Below are 13,920 nucleotides of genomic sequence, written 5' to 3'. Positions count from 1 at the left end.
GTACAATTGTATACATAAGTACATACATATGTACATACTTCTTATTGCACCTTTTTGAAATTAAATTTTAAGCATTTTTTGCTGCTTATTTTTTCATTTGTTTTTTATTATAAAAAATTATTTATTTTATAAAACTTTAATTAAAAATACTTAGTATTAAAATAATTTTCACCGACAATGAAAGCAACAATGATGACAGAAGAAAAACGAAGAAAAAAAAATTATTTTTTCAGCAAAAATTCCTCTTTTATTCTTGTTTTGTTTTTTATTTTGAGTATAGCGTAAATATAAAATTATTTTTTTTGGAAAGCGACAGCAACAATTTTAAATGCCTTGAATATTTTTTTTTTGTAATTTTCTCCTCATTTTTTTCCTGTTTTAACTTTTATTAATATTAATTTTCTTATATGTTTTAATTTAATTTTCAGAGTTTCCGATTTTATACACTTTTTTCATAAATTTTTTTAATCTAAAATTATTTTACAAAAACAATTATTATAGAGTAAACAAATGAAAATAAAAAAAAATTTTTAAAACGCTACTACCATCGACCAACCGAAATCTGATGATGACTTACTGATTGATTTACAAAGAGAAACAAAAAAAAACAAAAAGAGAAAAAACGAAAAAATTTTTTTTTTAACAAATTTTTCTACGTGTATGAACGAGACAAAAAGAAACACCGCCAAAGCATATGTATGTAAAAAATAAATACCAGATTCGGATTCATACACAAATAATTTTTGAACAGTGTTGCCAAAATTTCCTGAAAAAATATGCTAATTTTGCACAAAAAATATGCTAAATCATTTCACTTGTAAAAAAAATATTCCATTTTATATTCCACTTTTTGTTCTGCGACTTATAAAATGGATTCGTTAGAAAAACAGAAAAATTTTTTGCCTATTATATTAGTATGCCAAGGGTTTCTTGACACTAGTATAATAGCGGAAATTGAATTAAACAATTAAATAACAAGTATGTATAAGTTTCTATGTGAATTACTTTATTTATAATATAAAATTAAATACGTATTTTTAAAGTTTAACTAAATTAACAGTACAAACTAAATTTGAAGAATTTTCAAGAAATCATCATTGATCATGAATCGCTGAAAGCTTTCTCGATGCATTTAACTCATTCAACTTTTTTGTATTTTTAATGAAATTCAAATGTTGATTGAAGTTTATCCAAAATATATCGAAAGGTATGGCCAGATAAGTTTTTTTAAAAGCGTAAACTATGACATTTTTTTAAAGATTAAAACCTTAGAAAAAAAACGTTTAAAAATACTGGGTACAAAGTTAAAAAATTTGGTTGAAAAGTTGTTGTAACCAATTTTTTAATAACGTAAAACCAAAATGTATGCATATGAATATGTATGTCATTTTTTATTAAAGCATTTTTTAAGCCTCCATATGAAGTATATTTCTGGGCACATGATTGATCAATCAGTGCCATAGTCGAAGTCTTGGGATATCTTTTGGGTTATATCAGGCCTCGGGAACTAAACTTTTTAACGGCCTGTTTTACATTTTTGATCATTTTGAATAAAATTATCAACAGATTGACTTGAAATTTCACGTATAAGCTTCATTAGAGCGTACGCGAAACCTTCCAATTTTTGGAAAAACTTAGGCGTTAGTAATTTGATGCTTACTACGGACCAAATATACATTTTTACGTATGTAAAGAAAAATAATCAACCAATTTAATTTAAATTTAATATTTAAATTCAAGCTGTAAAAACAATGAATCTTTAATTTTTTGGAAAGATAAGGGCTCAGCCCTACATTTTTAATCATATCTACGCAACAAATTAATGGAATTTCTTGAAATTTAATATTCGAGTTCTGGTTGTTACCAGAAGTTACTGACGAACTTTTTGTAGAATTTGGACGGCACAAAATGAAACTCTACTAAGAGCCAAATTCACATTTTTCTGGGTATGTTAACTAAAAGCTTATTAGAGTTCTTAAAATTGTAACGAAGACGCATTTGCATAATCTTATGGAATACTTTAACTAATCTAGGCAATATACATTGCGGTCGGTTATGTGCTGATCACATCAGATTTTTATCTTACTTTGTATTCACTTTCAAATCAGAATCATCTTTTTTTCCAATCGGATTACTAATATTTTTGATTGAATTTGAAAATTACATTTTATATCATAACATATAATAAGTTATATGTATATGATAGTTATTGACCTTTTTCTCACTTGACGAGTAAAATAGTGAAGATACGCGATCACGATCTTAATTACTGAAAAAAGCCTACAAATATTGAACATATTCAGCATTATTGCTATTTTGTGCAATACAGTTTTTTTAAATAAAACTATGCAAATAATTTAAATTTATACATACTTTACATTTATAGAAAACTAAATGAGAAAAATTTAAAACTTTTTCTTTTATTATAACTAGAATTTAACCATTTCTCGTTTTGAAATATTTTTAGGTTTTTTTTTCAAGTGTTTTTAAAAACACAAAAAATTTTTGTTAATAAGTTAAATTCAACTGTAAATTAAAATTATGGTTGGCCACACTAAATACAACCACATACATAAATAAACACTTCTCAACTACATACATATTTAAAAATTACCAGTTATTCTGAAAAAAAGTATAATATCTATTTTATAAGGAGCAAAGTATACCCATTATAAGTATGTACAAAGCATACATATATTATACTAAATATATTAATATAATATAATGCATATAGTATGTACAAAGCAACGAATTAGAAATATCAAAGGAAAGAGCATCTTTGTTTCTATCTCGCTTATACTCACTAAAAAATCGCATCTTGAAAAAACACATAATAAAGCTAAAAACTTCAGGTATCTTTCTTTGCTCCGAGCATTGTCAAATTGAAATCAACATTAAATTCCAAATGTTGTTGTTTTTTTTTTCTAATTCCGCCGCTATATAAAAGGTAAATAAAGAAGATTTTTTTATTTTGTTTATAAAATTAGTGCAGTTTGTAAATAAAAAATTATAAAATATTTAATAATAAGTGTTAAATAAAGAATACTATTTGATGAAAACTTATAAAAAATATATAAAAAGTAAAAGAAAAAAATCTGTTGAAAAAGGAGGAGGTGTATATTCAACAGTGCTTTGATTAATTCATAGTTTGTAATTTTATTAAGTTTTTAATTTTGCATACAAAACATCTGTTTTTGTTTTGTTTTAAATTAAAATTACTTCGAATGATATACACCCAACTCTCTTTTTACACGGTCTTTTTTTACACGATTTTGAAATAACACGGTTCACAAAAAGCAAAAAATATGTTTTTTTTTACACGAATTATTTATTCTAGCACGGTGTTCAAAAAAATTTTTGTACACCCAGCTACAAAAAAAATGTAACTGGGGAAATTTCCAGAATTTTTTTAGTCGCACTTTATATTTGTCTGTTTTTCAAAATTGCGAATTAAAACATAATTGTATTTAAAAGTGTGTCGAAGAAAAAAATATTTGTTTTATTGCCAATATAATTTCTGTTTGGATTTACTTACAACAAAAAGGAAATATTATTGCGTAAATTTAATATTATATGTTTGAATTATATTTTGTTTTTTATTTATTTTATGCTTCTTTAATCATAATATGTATAAAATGTATTTCGTTCTTGTTTTTAATATTAATATATATTAAATATGTATATGTTTTTTTTTCATTAGAATAGTTGTTGGTTCTTAATATTATACTTTTTTGCACGGTTTTTAAGTCAACCTAAAACTATTTTTTTGATCTTACACGGGTTTTTGAAATTGTAGAACACATCCTGAATTTTAATATGAGTGGCATGTCTTTTTTTACACGTTTTTTTGTTTACACGGTTTTCGTTGGAACGTATCTACTGTGTAAAAAAAGAGTTGGGTGTAATTTTACCAGGACCGGATTTTTTTTTAAGCAAAATTAGTTTATGTTTGCTAAAACATAGCACACATACAATGTATCAATTTGGCCTTACAAATTACACATAATTTATAGTAGAGACCATAAAAAAAATACAATCCTGCTACGACTTTGACAATACTCGGAGCAAAGAAAGAGATAACTAGAAAAAATTTGACTTTATCGTTTTTTTCAAGATGTCCTTTCCTTTAGTATTTCTAATTCGTTAGAATGTTAGTTTTTAGTTTAGTTCCAGGGTGTTAGTTTTTGTTTGCTTGCCACATCCACTATTCTCAAAATATTTATTTTTATTAAAAAATGGATAAGAATTGTGTAGACAAAAAACACAAAATATTGTGAACAAACCTGTGTATCAAAAATAGTGAATTAAAACAAAATTAAATTAAGTTAGACAATTTTTTTTGTTATTTTTATTGTCATAAAAACAAATTTTATTTTTCACAATATTTTATTTTAAATTTCATCACGACTTGCAACGAGTCGAACTATAATACTTATAGAGTAGACATACTTTGATTAGAATAACTAGAAATTTTTAATTATGTATGTAGTTGAATTTAGCAAAGTATATCTACCAATACGTAGTTCGACTCTCCGTTTACATCACACTAACGCAATCACTCACCAATATTTCTATACAAAAAATTCCCTTAGTTAAAAGAGTTAAGCAGTATACCTTCTTATTTTCATTTTTATACACATAAGAATTTTTGGGAAAGGGAAAGAGTACGCAATAGATGTCAACTTGTTTTTTTATAATGTAATTTTGAAAGGCGACACTTTATTATTTGTTCCTATATAAAGTATAGGGAAAAATATTAAGAATTTTAAAAGCGACACAATAATTTCTGTAATTCATTCCAGTACAAGGTGGCAAAAAAGGTGTATTCATATTATAAAAGCGAAGCGGAAAAGAAGTGTTTAAAAAAAATTATTATAATTTATATGAAAAATAATAAAAATAAATTTTAAAAAGACGTATAATATTAAAAAAAATTTTAAGTAGTTGTGAAAAAAAAAATTTTTATAATAATGGGTGAACATTAAGGTGAAGTGTTTGGCATGTAATATTGTGTGTGAGGCAAAAAAGCCGACACGAAAATTTCATTTGTTGCTTTAAGATATGGAGAGGTAAATATGTACTTTTGAAAATATTTTAAATTTTTAGTGTTAAGCATTTGTAATTAATAATTATTATTAATAAATAAAATAAATAAATTATTTTTAAATTTTTTATTTTCATTTCAATCTTAATAAATTTAAAATATATTTCCTATGAATCGGCAATGATTATATTTCATAAAGTGATCAGTATGCATACACCTTTTTTTCTTTATAAATTACTTTACTTCTATGTCACTACCTGATACTGTGAATCTACTGTACCAGGTACATGCATGTGTACATTCATACATGAAATTTCAATTTCTTTTGCTTTCATACATTCGAATTTTTTACCTAAATTTTATAAAATGAAAAATAAATTTTGTTATTATCAAAATAAAAATAACAAAATTTTTACCTAACTTAATTTTATTTTATTTCAATGTTTTTGATACACTCGTTTATTTACAATATTTTGTTTCTTTCTTGCCTACACAACTCTTATTACCATCTATTTCTAAAAAAAATGGAATATTTTAAGAATTTGGAAGCAAGATGCAAATGAAAACTAACGGAATGGAACGAGTCGAATTACTTATTAGTAGATATACTTTGATGCAAACGAAAACTAATGGAATGGAACGAGTCGAATTACTTATTAGTAGATATACTTTGGTATTTAGGGTAGCCAACCATAATTTTGACTTGCAGTTGAGTTTACCTTTTTGGCCTCATCTTGCCTCAACAAACTTTTTATTTTTGAATCTGACAAAAATTGGATTTTTTTTTGTATGTATGTATGTATGTTTATTTGGAATAAAATTTTAAAGAGAGAGGAATATAAAAAAAAGCGGATAATCTAAAAGTAGACGATTATTTCAAAAAAAAGTTGTTATTCCGTTTGGTATTGCACTTTAGTCAGATGTGAATCGTTAAAAATCCAATAAATAAATGACAAAACGAAAAATTTTTCTTTGTGTTAGTCAGATTCAAACGTTCACCTCACAAAATTTTGGATTCAAAAAAGAAGACAGAAATTTCATGACTACAAAACTACAAATGTAGTATATGCGAAAGACGGAAGAAGCGTAATATGAAAATTCAAGTAATGAAAGATGACTACTCGTGTGATACAAATTAACAAGAATTTTTCTGTGTTTTAAAAACATTCGAAATATTTCGAAAAAAAAAAACGAAACTAACGACTTGAAACAAGTTGGATTGCTTATAAATTAGATATTCTTTACTACGAAACTACTTAACTACACAAATATTGGTGATTACATTAGTGTGATGTAAACGGGTAATCGAACTATTTCTTAAATAATACTTTGATTCTGAGTTTCTGAGAGAGCACAAAGAGATACATACATGATACATCATAATTCAGTTCGGTTTAAAGTTAAAACAAAACAGAAAACCAAAAAATCAAAACAGTATAAAAAACGAAAATATTCCTATAGAAAAGGATTTTCTGATCGGCCATTTAAAATTTAATAGGCATATACATATCTACTATGTAAACTACTAACCACAGTACACCTTAGTATAGCTTAAAGAAATTTCAATTTTTTTTTGTTAAAAGTTTTATTCCCAATTTTTTTTATAATCCTAGTAACAGAGATAATTTTCAAGAAAAAATAAAAGTTAGCTTTTATTTTTCAATAAGCGTAAGAGAAACGAAAGGGATCCAGCAGAGCAATAGGTATAGTGAGAGAATAGAGAGAATAGCAAAGAAAAATCTGAGAATAGAAAAAATTGGCTGAAAAATTAAGAGTATAAAAATAGTGTCATTGTAATATTCAACTTTGCCATCTTACTCTACTTATATTCTTTTTCTCTTTCTCTCTCTCTCTCTTATTTTTAAGTCAATTTTTTACGAAACTATGCTACATAACATACATAATTCTTTAAAAAAAAAGTTAATAAAAACAAAAAAAAAAAGTTTTAAAAGCAAGCTGTTGCTTTGTCACTTCACATAAAAAAAATTAAAAAACAAAAAGAAATTGCAATTCACAATAGTATGTGAATTTTTGAAATTGCAATTCTACGACATTTAGTTCTATTTTTGTTTTTCCATTTATAATGTTTTGTTCGGAACTATGATTATGAAAATTATATTTATTTTTATATTTTGCCTTTCGCCTTTTGATTAAATCTCGAAAAATAGTACGCGTGCAGACAATTAAATTTAAAGCAATTCTACGAGTGGAATAATTATAAAATAAAACTTACAAAAATTTTTTTTGAGCAGCGTTTCGTTTTCAATAAGTTTCGTATGAATTTAATAAATATTTTTTTTTACGAATCTTTCTGAAATCAAAAATCTGACGCTTTAATCAGAAAAATTGCAAAAAAATTCTAATGCTAGAGTTAGTGAGCGAAATTAACAGATACCGTGACTTCAATAATGCTTTATAAAAAGTTTAAGTACGGTATTAATACAATTGTATTACTTTTACATTGTACAAAAAACTGCTATAGCTTTTGATACATTTTGGAATACAATTTTTACAATATTAATATGTACTTTGACGTTTGCTTGAAAATTTCAATTTAAAGCTCTGTAGAAATGTTAATTTTTAACAAACGTTACCACTTCATTAAAAACATAGCATTTTTATGTTGGGTAAAAAACTTAATAACTAGCACTTTATTGCTGAAAATATATGCTGCTTTATTTAGTTGGTTATTTCTGGTAATATTTATATGAGATGGATATTTTACGTATCCTCTATGTATAGAGCGCATTTAGGAAAAGTGTACAACGTCAACAGCTTTTACTAAACTTTTTGGAATGTGATACTTTGTAAAGTTTACGTATGGAGTGCATTTTTGAAGTCACGGATATATTTTAGCGAAAAAAAATTAAATATTTCAATAGCTCCTCACTTTTCGTAAGCATATTTTTCTGATAGCGATATTTAGCGCTTTACAATTTCACTGTGTTTTTCTCATTTTTTCTAGCGAACCATAACCAAATCATTTTTAAATTAAATATTTTTATATTAAGATAATAGTAACAATAATAATAGTACTTTATTTTCATTCAAATTAAAAGTAACAAATCTGTAACAATTCATAAAAATACTTGCCCTATAAATAAATGTATGAAGGAAAAACTTAGTTCGCATAGCATTTCAACTAAGCAATTAATAAAAAAAAATCAAAAATAATTTACATATGTACATACTAGAACTAAAAAAAAAGGTATATCCTAAAAAAATTCAAATTAAATAAATTTCACCATTCAGAAAAAATACAAACAAAATTATTTACATTAAATCACATTTCAAGTATTTAAATATTTCTTCTAACAATTATTAAATTGGTATGGTTTTGAATGAAAATAGTAAAAGAACATTTTTTTGCCCCCAATAGACAAGTGACGAACTAATTTTATTGTTTTCTTATAAAACATGAATATATGCACACGCAGACATACATACATATACGTAAATCTGCATATAAACATGTACTATCATTAGCCATTTTTAGGGGGCATATGAAAATTAATATACAAGCAAACTGACATGATGGAAGCAGAAACATTCGAAGAATTTAATAATAAAATATATTGCAACTCCTACTTTGGTTTCTATAATCTAATCTAAAGTGGTAACCAAAGTAGAATTAATATAGGCTTTCAAAAGATGAATATACTACACATATTCTCAAATAATAGGAGACAAAACACATTCCATGGAAGCAGTGTCATAACCAAATAGTCAGTTTCTAAGGAGTTTTAAAAAATTACTTTTTGTGAACATCATACCTGAAATCAACAGGCAAACAGTTTAACAAACTGTAGCTACGACCAAACAGAAATGACAAAGGTGCAACTTATATTTCGTAACAGTTATCGTAACGTAAATTACTAACTTCATTAAAACAGCTTGAGTTACCAATAACTCAAATTAAATTTAAATATCTAACAAGCAAACAAATAGTAGAACTAGGCGAAATATTCATGAGAACTGTTATTCAACCAAAAAGTCATGAACTTTTTTTTATTACTAACCTAAAACTTTAAACTTAAACTTTTAAGCTAAAACCACCGACTAAGAACTTCCAAATCAGAATTCATTCTAACATAACGTATAAATTAAAATTATTTACCTTATCTCAAGATATTGCAGCGCCATCAGCAAATGCTGTAATACTGCTAGAAAAATTTTGTTTAAACAATAAGAACACATAAATTAAAAAAAAATGCAGGCCCGAGAGCAGAACCCTGAGAGACTCCAGCTTCTATATCTCTAAATTTACTATAGAGCTGACCAAGTTTCACTTTTTATTTACATTTCCTTAAATATGAAAGAAACCATTTATAAACAAAACCCCTAAAATCTGCACGATACACTATATTTTACAAAATTTTGTGGTCCACTATCTCAAACGCATTTATGATATCTACAAATATCGCCTAGAGAAATTCTGAGAAAAGTATACCTCATTATAAAACTTTAAAAAAGCATCCTTTGTAGACCTAGCACGCTGAAACCCAAACTGAACATCACTGAAAAATCTATTTACATTTAAAAAAGAAAGAATTCTATTTTTCATTGCCTCTTCAAAAATCTTAGAGAAAATTTAAAGGGAAATCGGTCTATAATTAATTACAGATGCAACATCACCCGCCCTTTTGTAACGGAAAAATTTCATTAATTTTTATAAGATACGGACAAATTTCTTTTCTAATACTGAAATTAAAAATGTAACTTAAAACTAAAAATAAAAGAAAAGTGAACGTTGAATCTATTAGCCAAATCATAAGAATTATAAGAATTAGATTCACTTACTTTAAGAATTAGATTAGATCATAAGAATTAGATTAGATTTTCTTTAAGACCAGTCCTATTTAATATTTCATTTACGACCTGCCACTCCTTCTTTGTATTACCGTATTACCGAAATTTGTTAATAAGTTGGTACTATAATATCCAATCTTACATCGGTCAACATTCAACCTAATCTCATTGTATATTTCAATATTGAATAAAAATTTAAAATTCGAATAATATCGACTTCAACTTCCAGAACATAATCATCACTACTAGTTTTGTATATTTTTGCAAAAAATTCAATGTGAAAAATATTTTATATTGCAGGACATATTATAATAGAAACAAATTTTTTTTTTTCAAATTGTTAATTACATTTCATACGAATGTTCTCATTCATTTTTATCACATAATCTTTTTTATCGTCTGAATAAAAAAATTCCTATTCCATAACAATGTAACACATTTTTAATAAGAATATAACGAAAAGGAAATCACGTGTCAATTAATTTTAACTCAAAATATTGTGAGTTATTTGTTACTGATGTAAAAGTAATAATATAACATATGTATAATATGTATACACAAAAAATTACTGGTAAGTATTTTTGAAATACATACTTGAAAATTGAAACGACCTCAAAAATTAAAAAAAAAAACTAAAAAGCGAGAAGAAAACAAATGAAATAAGCAACTGCTGCAAATTTTTCCCAAAAGAGGAAAAATCAATTTCACGTAAATTCGTTGAAGGGTCTAATACTTGATTTTTTGAATTAGTACAGCGTACTCTCCCTCTTCTTATTTGATATAATCTGAATAGGTATTAATGAAATTATTCGAATATTTTTAAAATTATCAAAAATTGAGTAATTTTGAGCAAAAACTTACCTTTAAATATTTTTTTTTAGTTATTTCACTGTAACTATCTAAGTTAATAAAATTTTTTGTTAGTTAATAAAATTATTGTGGATTAAAATGAACACAATGGACTAGTCGCACACATAGTTTTTGTTTTGTTTCTTTTTTTTATTTTTCATCAAAAATTATGAAAATTCCCCAGGATCAATTCCATAATTTTATTAATAATTTCTTACTACTCCAATGTTAGAATCTGTAACAATAAAATAAATATAGAAGTATGTATGTAAAAATGCCAGCTTTTATTTGCCAATTTACTAAATAAATTTACTATGAAATTACTTTAAAATCGTGAAGGAAAGATTATAAAAAACATTTACTGAGCAGATTGTGTCTATAATAAGAGAAACTAAATTTATGTGAATATATATATTTGTAATTGTAATAACAGCAAAATATACAACATTCGAACCCGTTCTCTATTTTAGTTGATTATAAAGTGGAATTTTTACATAATAAACATTACAAATCTTAAAATTGTCTTTGTAATGTACTAAGTGTATAAAATTGTCTTTGTAATGTACTAAGTGTATAATGTGCATTGTCTAGTTAAGTGAATGTGTTACAGAATATTATAAAAATGTATGTTAAATACTTCTTTCCAATTTTAGGACATCAGTAAGCTTATAGTTAACATAACTAGAAAAATGTAAATTTGGCTCTTAGTAAAGTTTCGCTTTGTGCTACCCGAATTCCCTGAAATGGTCGCCAGTTAGTTTCGGTAACAACCAGAACTCAAATATCAAATTTCAACAAATTCCATCAATTCGTTCCGTAGATATGGTGAAAAATGTAAAATCGGCCATATTGATCTGCTGATCAGTTTTCAAACCCTGATCTTTCCAAAAACTTTATATGTTGATAGTTCCAATACGAAGAATTTAAATATTAAATTTCAATGAAATCGGTTGATTATTTCTCTTTATATACGCAAAAATGTATATTTGGCCCGTATTAAACGTCCAGTTGTTGACACCTGATTTCTTTCAAAAGTTAGGAGGTTTCGCGGACGACCGAGCGGAGCTTATATATGAATTTTTAAATAAATTGGTTGAATATTTTCTTCAAAATTGTCAAAAATGTAAAACAGGCCCACTAAAAAGTGCAGTTCCCGAGGCCTGATATATTCCAAAAGTTGATCAATCCGGCCAATGGTCGAAATAAACTTACATATAAAATTTCATCAAAATCGGTTAAGCCGAACTTGAGATACACTCGTGCACACACAGACTGACAGACGGACACTTCCACTTTATTTACACTTCCCTACCATGGAGAAATGCATTCCCACCGAAAACTCGATACGCAAAATTTGTTGCCATCACATCACCTACCTATTGTTTACACAATACGGTTGGTAAAAATCTATAAATAGTGATGTTTGTTATATAAAGATTTCAGTGTTTTACATTAAAAAGTTACATTAAAAACTAAAAAAATTTTATATTTTATAAATAATAATAAAAAGAAACTTGAACAACTATTGTATTCTAGTTTATTTTAAAAATATATACTCGTATACTTACATACTCGTATATTAAAATATAATTTTTTTACTTTTTTTATTAAAAACTTCACATTTTCGGATCATCCAAGTACGATTGTAAGTATCATACAAGTGCGATAAAAAATAAATGTTTTTTTATTAAGAAATAAAAGAAAAGATTTCCAAAAACAGAATGAGAATGTTCATGATTGAGATAAAAAATTTTCATGACTCATGTGGGATAAAAAAAATTTAAATAGTCAATTAATAAAGTTGAGTCAAACTAATGGTATGTAATGTAGCACTTTTCCCTTCAACAAGTAAAAATATTGCTTTCAAAAACAATCTACTTACTACACTATTAAAATTACTTTCATTAATACACGAAACTATTTCAAGGATTGCACACATTTGAATACAATGAACAATTTATGCAGTCTTTGAAATAAAGCAAAAATGTTAACATCTCTTTATTTAATATTCAATTTTATATATTTTTATTCAATTTAATATATTATTGTTACTTTATTTAATATTCAATTTTATAATATTATATATTATTACAATTGAGGAAGAGGAGGTGGAAGAAATTTTTCTTCTAACTATTAATAAACTCTTTATTAATAAATAAAAGCTATTAAAATTTCAGATTTTTGCTCCCTAGGGTCCAGAAGAAAAACGCCATCAAAAATTTGGGAAAACGGGATTTCAGATAACGGCCATTTTGTTTATTTAAAGTTGAAATATGGTATGAACTACATTTTCACTACTTTTTTTTTCTTTGCAGAATTTAAAAAATGTTTCTCGGTGGAGGAGGGGTATAACTTTTAGAGGTCTGTAGAAATAAGTTTTTAGTAAAGATCTATGTATTTATGAAATTTCAGCTCTCTATCTTCAAGGATGTAGAAGTTTTGTAAATATGTCCACGGACGGGCGGACAGACAGAGTGACACTAATAAATACTTTTTTTCAAAAATTTTTTGGAGAAGTGCTAAAAAAATAAATATTGTCAATCATCCATTGATAAATATATTTTTAAATTTTATGTACTTAATTAAAAATTAAAAAAGAAGAAAAGAAGGAAAAAAATTCAAAGGAGTGAATGATTCAATTATAAAAGCGTAAAGAGTAAAGTGATAAGAAAAAATATTTAAAATTTTTTTCTTAACCAAATTCAATAAATAAGAAATGCAAAAATTGTTAAAGATTTAGTACATCGGTAACAAGTAGGTATATCCATAAAAATTAATACTAGCAAGAAAACTTTTAATTGCATCCACCTACTTAATTAGTTTACATTCACTTTGATACACATGAGATGTGGAACCACCAGGTGGCGTACTATGTAAAAATGCGGAACTTGCAAATTTGCGTAAGTTAATTTGCGATTCGCAAGTGTTTTTAATACTATGTACCAAAATCGCATCTCAAAAAATTTAAACTGGCATGGCAGCATTTTCTAATTTTTTTTTTTATAAGTAGTTCTGACAGTTTTTCAACATTTTAACTATTTTAAAATAGTTAAAAATTTAAATAAGCATTTAAGGAAGCGTTTATTGTTAATTTTTTGAAAAAATATGGACTACAAAATATTTTTAGCAGGTAGGTTAAGATTTGAATATTGCTCCTGCTCAGCAAACCATTTCACTTAGTAAACCTAAGTTAAAAGTTATAGGAAAAAGTTAACGTT

The 13,920-nt window shown here is 25.7% G+C and overlaps 1 protein-coding gene across 4 annotated transcripts in view; it reads right to left on the bottom strand.

Annotated features, from left to right (window-relative positions):
• The window catches only part of LOC129616768 (plexin-A4), a 47,134-nt gene that overhangs the window by 26,425 nt on the left and 6,789 nt on the right, over window positions 1–13,920 (bottom strand). Inside the window, exon 3 of one of the 4 annotated variants that reach the window (XM_055532337.1) lies at window positions 10,715–10,937. The exons of 1 other annotated variant lie outside the window; for it this stretch is intronic. The gene's annotated coding sequence lies outside the window, so the exon portion shown is untranslated. Of the gene's footprint in view, window positions 1–172; window positions 572–10,714; window positions 10,938–13,920 lie in introns of those variants that run through there. 2 more of the 4 variants (XM_055532338.1, XM_055532339.1) reach the window with 2 other exon arrangements.

Source organism: Condylostylus longicornis, unplaced genomic scaffold (genome assembly GCF_029603195.1).
Source record: "Condylostylus longicornis isolate FDR11 unplaced genomic scaffold, ASM2960319v2 ptg000286l, whole genome shotgun sequence".
NCBI classification, from domain to species: domain Eukaryota; kingdom Metazoa; phylum Arthropoda; class Insecta; order Diptera; family Dolichopodidae; genus Condylostylus; species Condylostylus longicornis.
This window is presented reverse-complemented; position numbering and strand designations above follow the sequence as displayed.